Genomic DNA, 8,864 nt, shown 5'->3' on the forward strand with positions numbered 1-8,864 from the left:
GATAGAATTTTACAAGACCAATGACTTCATTGCAAATAGATTTGTAAAACAACATAAAAGACAGCTGTACACTTGGACCTAATCAGATGAAAACATTGAAATCAAATTGACTACATCTGTGGAAAGCAAAGGTGGAAAAGCTCTATGTTATCAGTCAAAACAAGACCTAGGGCAGACTGTGGAACAGACTATCAGTTGCTCACATGTAACTTCAGCCTGAAACTAAAGAAAAGTAAAGCAAGTCCACAAGATCCAAAATATGACCTTAAACATATCTCACCTGAATTTAGAGATCATCTGGAGAACAGATATGATGTATAAGACACTAAAGATCAAAGACCAGGAGAGTTGTGGTGTGACATCAAGAACATCATACAGGAAGAAAATAGACAAGAGAGAGGGAAAAGACCAAAATGAATATCAGAGAAGACTCTGAAACTTGTTCTTTTATATAGAGATGCTAAAGTAAAGGGAAGAAATGAGGAGGTAAAAGAGCTGAATATAAAATTTCAAAGGGCACCTTGAGAAGACAAAGTCCAATATTATGCCAAAATGTGCAAAGACCTAGATTAAAAAAACCAAAAGGAAAAACATGTTAAACATTTCTTATGCTGAGGAAACCAAAGAAAAAATTCAATCCTTAACTTGCAATATTGAAGGATTCTATGAATAAAATATTGAATGATGCAGAAAGCATCAAAAGAGATAAAAGGAAAACACAGAGTCACTGTACCAAAACGAAATGGTCGATGCTCAACCATTTTAAGAGGCAGCATGTGATCAAGAGCCAATGATACTGAGGGAAGAAGTCCAAGATGCATTGAAGGCATTGGCTAAGAAGAACAAGGCACTGGGAATTGATGTAATACAAATTGAAATATTTTAACAAACTGATGCAGAACTAAGAAGCATTCACTCACTGTTGCCAAGAAATTTGAAAGAAAACTACCTGGCCAACTGAGTAGAAGAGATGATCCATGTTTGTGCCCATTCTAAAGACAGGTGACCCAACTTAAAGAAATCTTTGGGCAATATCAGTAATAATACATGTAAGTAAAATTTTGCTAAAGTTAATTCATAAGTGGCTGCAATAGTACATTGGCAGGGAAATGCCAGGGGTTCAGACCAGATTCAGATAGGGTTGTGGAATGAGGGAAATAATTGCTGATGTAAAATGGGTCAAAGCTGAAAGCAGAGAATACTAGAAAGATGTTTACCTGTGTTTTATTGACTTAATTGTGCACCTGAGGAACCTATACACATAGCAAGATGCTGTTGTGTGAACAGAACAAGGGAACATGAAATGGTTTAAAATTAGGAAAGGTGTACACCAGTGTTCTTTCACCATACTTATTCAATTTGTATGCTGAGCACATAATCTTAGAAGTGGAATTATATGAAGAAAAACATGGCATCAGGATTGGAGGAAGACTCCTTAACAACCTGTGACATGCAGACGATACAACCTTGCTTGCTGAAAGTGAAGAGGACTTAAGATACTAATGAAGATCAAAGACCACAGCCTTCAATATAGGTTGCATTTCAATGCAAAGAAAACAACAATCCTCCCCACTGGACCAATAAACAACATCTACATAAATGGAGAAAAGATTGAAGTTGTCAAAGACTTCATTTTGCTCGAATCAACCATCAGCACTTATGGAAACAGCAGTCAAGAAATGAAACACCATATTGCATAAGGCAAATCTGCTGCACAAGACTTCTTTAATGTATTGAAAAGCAAAGATGCCAGTTTGAAGACTAAGGTGTGCCTGACTCAAGCCATGGTATTTTCAATAACTTTATATGCATGAGAAAGTTGGATAATGAATAAGGAAGATCATAGAATTGATGCATTTGAGTTATGGTGTTGGAGGAGAATATTGAAAGTATCATGAACTACCAAAAGAACAAATGGATCTGTGTTTGAAGAAGTACAGCCAGAATTCTTTGGAAGCCAGGATTACCAGACTTCGTTTCTCATACTTTGGACATATTATCAGGAGGGACGAGTCCCTGGAAAAGGATACCAAGTTGGATAAAGTGGAGGGTCAGAGGAAAGGAAAAAAGACCCCCAAGGAGATGGATTGGCACAGTGGCAGCATCAATGGGTTCAAACGTAGCAATGCTTATGTGGTTGGTGCAGAACTGGAAAGTGTTTTGTTCTGTAGTGCATAGGGTCACTGTACCAACTTGATGACACCTAAGAACAACTGAGATTAGTAAATCCCAGCAGATAAGTTCTCTAACTAATATGCTTGTCTTAGTTTCATGAGGGTGACTTCAAAAAGCAAAAGGTTCCATCAAAACAGTGGCTTCCAAGGGGATCTGTTGTGCCAGCTAAATTTAACACAGCTAGCTCAGAAGATTATGTTGTCTGCTATTGGAAATCCTAAAGTGGTAATCTTTTTCTTTTTAAAAAACTTTTTATTATGAATTCAGTAAAGGTTTGCATCCAACAATTCATACATATTTTGTTTCATCTCATTGGTTGCAATCTTTTCACTGTAACATCACTTATCCCATGTCGTCCCTGTGTTTCCTGTTCCCATTCCTCCTCCTTTGTCCTTGGGGAAATGCTGCCCTTTTGATCTCCAATGGTTGATCATTCTAAAGTGTGTATACTTCACTAGTATTATTGTTCCCCTTATTGTTGCTGTTAAGTGCTGTTGAGTTTTCCTTATAGAGTTATCTCTTATTCGGCTGAAAATTGAGCCACTATGGTGAGTTCGGTTCCACACCTGAAGAGTGACTAAGGGTCACAGTCTTGGGAGCTCCACAAGTCTCTATTCAACCAATAAGCCTGGTTTTTTTATATGATTTTGAGTTTTGTTCCACATTTTTCTCCCAGTCTATCCAGGAGCTTCTAATTCAATCATCAAAGTGAAATCTTGATACATTTTCTCAAAGCCTTCATTGGAGGCTTCCTATGAAGATGTTTTTTAAAACTGCATTTGTGAGAAAAAGTCAGTTACGCTGAGGAATTGTTTTTCCATGAAGACAATGTACCTGTTCATTCTTTGAGGGTAGCAAGAGCTTGTCATATAAGAATTTCATTAGGAAACATTGCTCCATCTGATCTCTGATCTTGTCCTTTCAGATTTTTTTTTGTTCCCAAAATTCAAAGAACATTTGAAAAGAAAACAATTTGAGCCACTCAAGGATGCCCAAACTGCCATCTTGACAGGGTGTGAATTGAAGAGCATGAGATTCTTACAGGAAAGAGATAGAAAGATAGAAGCACTACCTTTAGAAGTTTCTAGATCTAGATAGAAGATATGTAGAGAAATATTAGTTTCATATTTTGATTTTTGTCTGATTAAAGTTTCTATGAGGCTTTGTAGCAGTACTTTTTGACTTACCTTTGTGCAATGGAACATTGTTCAGCCAAAAGGAGAAATGATATTCTAATACATACTATAGCATAAAAGAATCTTGAAAGCATTATGCTTGAATTAAATGAGTCACAAAAGGATTAATATTGTATGGTCACATTTATGTGGAATTTCTAGAATTTAGCAAATATAGAGACTAAAGCTTATTAATGGTTAAATAGGAGCAGGAGGGAGCCAGAATGGGGCACATTGATTAGTGGACACTGAGTTTCTGTTAAGGGGAATAGAAAAAATTGGAAATAGATAGCGGTGATTGGTGCACAACATAATGAACATAATTAATTTCACAAAATTGTATGCATCAAGAAATGTTGAAATAGTAAGTGTTTTGTTATACATGTGTGGCACTGTAGGATAAACACTAGAATGTTAACTGCAAGGTTGGTTGTTCAAATCCACCAGCTGCTCTTGGAAACCCTATACAGGGTCACTCTGAGTCAGAACTGACTCAACAGTACACAACAACAATATTTAAATAGTAGATCTAATGTTTATTATCTACTATTATATTGTTTAATAATAAACATTAGATCTACTATTTAAATTCTATGCAAACTCAGCTAGGCTTTTTGTAGTATATCATACCACCTAAAAATAAGTAAGGAGTCCTGGTGTGGCACTGTGGATTAATGTGCTGGACTGTAAAGTTGCTTTGAACCACAAGTTTGGTGATTCAAACTCACCAGCCACTCCTCAGAAACCCTATACATGGTCGCAGTGGGTTGGAACTGACTCATTGGCACTTAACAACAAAAGTAAGTAAACAGGTTAATTTATTTAAAACAGTCAGTGACTCATCAACATTAGATCTATTCTCTCAATTAACATGTATAGGTTGGTTATTTTTCCTATACAAGGTAGTGCCAGATATGAATCTGAATAAACAATGGGAGGGAAAGAAAACACACTTGCTTGTCTTACAATACTGACTCCATTTCAGAAAGCATTTATTATATGATGTGATACTTGTCTTCACAGATGTGGGAATAAAATGCAGTTTCTCAGAGCAAGGAAAAGACACATTCCTTGTGGACTGTGGGAAGGTTTTACAAGGGAGAGAACACTAGAACTGAATCTTGAGGGGCTGCAGGACACAGAGTTGACTGGAGTTGTTGCTCTTGTTGTTGAGTGCCATCGAGATGATAGCAACCCTGTGTAGGGTTTCTGAGGAGCAGCTGGTGAGCTTGAACTGCCAGCCTTGCAGTTCAAACTGACTTTGCAGTCCAGCGCATTAACCCACAGTGCCACACCAGAACTGAATTATAATAAGATCCACCTGGCATATTAAAGAACATGGATTATCCTGGGGCAACAGGGAACCAAGTAGTTTTAAGGCAATTGACTGATATGATTCAAACCTTTAAAAATGCTCAATTCCATTTTATAGAGGACATGTTCAGTCAATCACTGAGTATTAGAGAATGGAATAACATACAGCCAATAAAAATGATAATGTGTTTTTAAATTATTTGCATAAGAGGAATGGTCTTGTTTGAAATTCTTTTTTTCACATTTACTACTGCAATACTTCCTCTTACACTCAGATTTAAAATTCTGACTTTGAATATTTCTAAGATTGCCTAATAAAAAATCCTGTGCAAAAGAAAAAGAGACAAAAATAAAAAGAATAACAAGTTACTACACAAAGACCTATGTGATTGAATTTCTTCTAAATCCATAATATGCCTAAAGTCATTCTTTGGGCCTAATAGCAACAGTAATAAAAAGATTTATATACTCTTTTCCTTTTAATCCTCAAATCTCAATCTCAGAGAGATATGACTGAGCCCTGTTATCTGTATAAACTCAGCTGTCCTGTCATCACGGCCTCCTGCTAACATGAATCTCCACTGGATCCCTCTCAGCTATGCTGAGAGTCAGGCTTTACTGGTTCTGGCAACCAGAACTTCTCTGTCACCAGTAACATCTATTGCATTATAGTCAGATCAAGAGGAAAACAAGGAAGAATGAGTTTTTCTCCTCTGCCCGACCTGGCAAATCAGGTATCAGTTTCCAACTGTAATTCCCATACTTCTTGCTGGGAATCAGGTTTTCCTATAATCTATATTTATTTACCATTCATGATTGATGTATTTTCTTTATGAATTGCAACACATTTAAAGCGATGAGAATTCATTGCCATTTTAAGTGCATAGGACCTAGTACGGGAACAGAATAGAATGAAACTCTATTATATTTAACGATTTAGTTGTTGTTGTGAAGTGCCATCAAGTCAGTTCCGACGCATAATGACCTTGTATGGGGTTTCTGAAGAAGAGCAGCTGGTGAGCTTGAACCACCAACTTTGTAGTTCATACAGCTTTTCAGTCTGGCACATTAACCCACAGCACCACACCAGGACTCCTAGTGTGATACATCCTAAACATTGCTGTTATTGTTGTTAAGTGCCATCAAGCCAATTCTGAACCGTAACAACCTTGTATAGGATTTCGGAGGTGTAGTTGTTGAGCTTGAACCACCAACCTTTCAGATCAAACTGACTTTGCAGTCCAGCGCATTAACCCTCAGCACCACACCAGGACACTGTTGTTCTTGTTAAGTGCCATTGAGTTGGTACTGACTCATAACGACCCTATGCACAATAGAACAAAACACTGCCTGGTCCTGGGCCAACCTCATAATTGTTGCCACACTTGAGCCCATTGATGCTGCCATTTTGCCAATCCATCTTGCTGGGGGTCTTCCTCTTTTTCTCTGACCCTCCACCTTAACAAACATGATATCATTATCCAGTGACTAGTCCCTCCTGACAATATTTCTGAAGTATAAGAGACGAAGTTTGGCTGTCCTGGCCTCCAAAGAGCACTCTGGCTGTACTTCTTCCAACGCAGATCTATTGGTTCTTTTGGCAGCCCATGGCACTTTTAATATTCTCCTCCAACACCATAACTCAAAAGCATCAATTTCTTCTATGGTCTTCCTTATTCACTGTCCAGCTTTCACATGCGTATGTGGTTATTGAAAATACCATGACTTGGGTCAGGCGCACCTTAGTCCTCAAGCGGCCATCTTTGCTCTTCAACACTTTAAAAAGGTCTTGTGCAGCAGATTTGCCTAATGCAATATGTCATTTGATTTCTTGACTGTTGCTTCCATAAGTGTTGATGGTTGATCCAAGAATGAAGTCCTTAATAACTTCAATCTTTTGTTTATTGTTCCAGTGGTGAGGATTTTTGTTTTCTTTACATTGAAATGCAATTCATACCAAAGGCTGTGATCTTTGATCTTCATCAGTAACATATAAGAGCATATAAACAGTATGTTTTTAAATGAGGTGGCATTCCAAATATAAACCTGTGTTGTCCAGGCTTTGTAAATTCACAGTAAAAAAACACATATTCAGTTTAGTACATTCTATCATTGAAGAATGATAGAATTTCACTATATATTTTCTTAAATTAATTTTAAAGAAAGTACCCTTCCCACCCACAATCTCTAGAAATATTACTGTGGTAAGGTTTTGTGCCAATTTGACTAGGCCAGGATTCCCAGTGGCTTGGCAGTTGCGATGTAGTTATTCCCATAATGAAATCTAATATAATGTGATTAACTCTATGATGATTGGCTATGAGTTACCAATTAATTATTGAAATGATGCTTCCTCAGGGGGTGGCCTGTTTCCAATGTATTAGAGACCCAGGCAAAGCTTTTGTTTTCTGCTGGGTCTAGATCTTGCATCTGGCATGTTCTCTTACCTCCAGTTCTTTGAATTTGAGCCAGTGGACTGCTCTACTGCCTGCTGATCCTGAGAGCTATCGATAGTCTGCCTGCCTGTCTACCAGACCTGCCTGTCTTCTGGACCTGCCTGCCTGCCTTTCTGCCAATCTTAGTTCATCTGATATGGGCCTGGGGCTCTCCCACCTCTACAGTTTTGAGCCATTCCCTTGATGTAAACTTCTCCTTACATATATACATTTATAAGTTTCACTGGGTTCTAGAGAACCCTGCCTAAGACCATTACTGTTCCCATGTTTGAGTACTCACAGAAGCTACCATATATTGGCTAGTTGGTTGGTTGGTTATGTGCCGTGGAGTCGGATCCGACTCATAGTGACCCTGTACAGGGTTTCCGAGGCTGTAAATCTTTACGGGAGCAGAAAGCCTCATCTTTCTCCCATGGAACAGCTGGTTGTTTTGAACTGCTGACCTTGCAGTTCACAGCCTGATTCGTATCCATTATGCTACCAGAGCTCCTTGCTACCTTACTAAGCTTCTTAAATTGCTTCCCTTTCCCTTTCTTCTTCAAATTCACATGGGTTAACATGTACAAAGTTATGTTAATCAAGTCAAATAAATCCAACATTATATAACATGAGATTGTTGTTGTTGTTGTTGGTAAGTGCCGTTGTGTCGGTTCCAACCCATAGCAACCATGTATAGGGTTTTTGAAGAGCAGCTGGTGAGCTTGAATCACAGACCTTGCAGTTCAAACAGCTTTGCAGTCTGGCTCATTAACCCACAGCGCCACACCAGATTAGATTGGGTTCCCCTAAAAGCTAAATTTGAGACACAGATTTAATTGCAAGAAGTTCATTAGGGTGATGATCTCAGGAACCATTTGCTGTGGATTTGGGAAGTGAGGCAGAGAAGAGAAGGACACACATAATGAATAGGTCACTGCTCTGTGCAAAAGTATAATGCTGCTGGAATCTCTAGGACACTGGGCAAAACTGATTCTTCAGGTATCCCACCAGTGGGGTGAGGAACTGGGGTAGTTAGCTACCAACTCATGTTTATTCTCATTTTGAATTGTGCCACATCAGCAAATGAAAGTTCTGAGAGCTTTCCTCCATTCTTGTCTTTAAAGTTACACCATTCTGAGGTGGCAGTTGTTCCCCAGTTATATTTTAAATGTCTTCCAATCTACGAGCCTTATCTTCTGCACACAATGTTCTGCTGCTCTTCATATAGTGGTTACAAATCGGGCTGAGAGCTGCAAGGTCAGCAATTTGAAACTACCAGTGGTTCCGCGGGAGAAAGAGGAGGCAGGCTGCTCCCGTAAAGATTTACAGCCTCAGAAACCCTGTGTAGGGTCGTTATGAGTTGGAACCGACTCCACGGCACATAACAACAACAACAACAACAACAACAACTGTTCAGAAATAGATCACCTCTTTCTTTTTCCTAATCTGTCTTAGTCTGGAAGCTCCACTGAAACCTATCCACCATGGGTGATCTTGCTGGTATTTGAAATACTTGTGGCATAGCCTTCAGTATCACAACAACATGCAAGCCAACACAGTAGGACAAAGTGTCAAACTAGAGAACAAACAAGATGGCGGATCGGGTGGACGTATAGCAGGAGAGCTCCGCCAACAACAACACAGAATACCCGACCAAGCAGGCTCAGGTATCAGAGCCAGAACTCTGAACCACATATAAAGGAATACTTAGAAGGTTGGAAGGCTCACAGTTGGGGGAATTTGTGGCAGAAGCAAGAAATCTATT

This window comes from Chrysochloris asiatica, unplaced genomic scaffold (assembly GCF_000296735.1).
Source record: "Chrysochloris asiatica unplaced genomic scaffold, ChrAsi1.0 scaffold00107, whole genome shotgun sequence".
NCBI lineage: Eukaryota > Metazoa > Chordata > Mammalia > Afrosoricida > Chrysochloridae > Chrysochloris > Chrysochloris asiatica.